Source organism: Carassius carassius, chromosome 46 (genome assembly GCF_963082965.1).
Source record: "Carassius carassius chromosome 46, fCarCar2.1, whole genome shotgun sequence".
Taxonomy (NCBI): Eukaryota; Metazoa; Chordata; class Actinopteri; order Cypriniformes; family Cyprinidae; genus Carassius; species Carassius carassius.
The window spans coordinates 26,285,287-26,287,786 of record NC_081800.1 but is presented as its reverse complement, the minus strand read 5'-3'; positions in this window follow the sequence as shown (position 1 = coordinate 26,287,786).

Below are 2,500 nucleotides of genomic sequence, written 5' to 3'. Positions count from 1 at the left end.
ATTTTGTAATGCATTTTTTTTAAATGTAACTAAGTAACGCAAAAGTAACTGAGTAATGCAAGTAGTTACTTTTTAGGGAGTAACACAATTTTGTAATGCATTATTTTTAAATGCAACTAAGTAACGCAAAAGTAACTGAGTAATGCAAGTAGTTACTTTTTAGGGAGTAACACAATTTTGTAATGCATTATTTTTAAATGCAACTAAGTAACGCAAAAGTAATTAAGTAACGCAATTGAACTTTTGTTTTAAATATTGAAACATTAAAAGAACATTAAAAGTGTTTTTTAAAGATTACTGAAACATTTCTAAAAACTAAACTAATTGCGTTTCTTAGTTACTTTTATGGAAAGTAAAGCGTTATGGTACTTTTGCGTTACTTTTTCTCATCCGAGCAAGGCTTGCCTGTTGGTTTTTGATAGAAAAAAGATATGATTTTGGCAAATGTAATTTTATATTTGTAAATGGAAAAAGTAATGTGTTACTTTACTAGTTACTTGAAAAAAAAATGTGATTAGGGAGTAATAATCTAATTATCCCTGACTTGCATCATGCAGAGCAGTTTGTACATTTTTAGCTGTAAATCTTTCTAAAGTTACAGCCATACCTTTAACCCTGTCTCCAGGTGTCTATATGTCTCTCAGTCTCTTTCATCTTTTAGATAAGTGTCTCTGCGTTTGGACTTTTTGGGCTTGTTTTACCATGCCATTTTTCCAGGGCAGTGTCTTTGGTGTTTGGCGAAGGAGTGCTGTTATTTTCTAAGTTTAGCTCTGGCAGAGGCGACTGATTCTTTAGTCCTGACGATTCGGCTCTTTCATGTTTTTTCTTGAGCACAAGTCAATATAGAACAATAGAGAGACATAAAATCCCCCTCCACGGGCCCCAGAGAACACAGACAGCCGACCGTCCTGACACTTGAAACTGTTTGGGGGAACAAAATAAAGGTTTTTTTTTTGGTCTTTTTCTGTAGACTCAGACTTGTGGTCCTATGACTCACTGAAGGGATTTTTGAAAGATATTAATACTTTTATCCATCAAGGACGCAATAAAGTGCTCAAAAGTGACAGTGAAGACATTTAATATAAAGGCTGTCGTCTCTGAACGATGAGCATGAAGACAGACAGATAATGACGCTGCGACCCCCGACCATGACGACGGCGGCTCCTCTTGATTATAAATGAACATGACCGGTCAGGATATGCTGCTGTTGACCTGTTTATGAAGGAAGAAGAGCGAGGAAGGTACATCATGAAGATGCCAGTGTTCTGCAGGAAATCACGCACCACATTAGAGTACGAGTCGAGAAAACACTCGCACATACATGTAAACAGAATTAGCACAGGCATGGTCTGAATAAATGAAATTAACAATGCACTTCCTGAGCGTGAACATTTGTTTCTAATCTGTGCGTGCTCTGAAGAACGAAAACTTCAACCAGAAATAAAAATAATGTGCTCTTTCTGTTTTATTCATTTTTTTTGTTTTAGTTTAATTGTTGTCATGTTAAACTTAATAAAAAAAACTATGTTTATTATATATTTATACTGTATAATCAATGTATATTATGTTATTTATACATTGTATGTTTAATATAATTATATAAAATGTATATATTAAAAAGAAGAGAATCTTTATATATTAAATATTTTATTTATAATGCAACAAAATAGTTATATCTCTAATAAATGCTGTTCTTTTGAACTTCTATTTATCTGAATCATCCTGAAAAATAAAATGCATCGCAGTTTCCACAGAAATATTGAGCAGCCCAACTGTGTTCAACATTGATAATAATCAGAAATGTGTCTTGAGCAGTAAATCATCATATTATTCTGATTTCTGAAGATCATGTGACACTGAAGACTGGAGGAATGATGCTGAAAATACAGCGGAGCATCATAGAAATAAATTACACTTTAATATATATTCACATAGAAAACCGCTGATTTAAATATAATAAAATTTCACTATTTTTACTGCATAAATCAATATTTTTTTTTGCATCATTATAATTTTATTTAAAAATATAACTTTCCTTTTAAAGACAAAAACAGTTTTTAACATGTTATTGTTTCATATAGGTTTAAAAATCAACAGGAGAGTGAATAAAAAAATGACAATTTTCATAAAAAAAAATGTAAAAAAAAATTATGGTTCCACTTTTAGTTCCAGAAAAGAACTCCAAATAGCTCCAAGTCGTGCAGTGAAACCCCCAGCGGTGACGTTCGCAGAAAATCTAGTTCCTCGGTATTCCAGCTCAGCGTTCCCATCAAAGCTCTCCTCTTCTCTTCTCGCCCCACACTGCGTTTGTTTTTCCAGCTGGATCCCAGTAAAGGGCCGGAGAGCACAGGTCTCCTCCTGAGAGTCTCCTCAAAGTGCTTAGATGATTGTCAGACACAGAAAGCTCTTGAAATGCCGCTATATGCACAAACATGTCTTTCTGATCGCACTTGCCCTTTCACCTGGGAAGCACTCGCAGCACCTCGGATCCCCTCCAGCC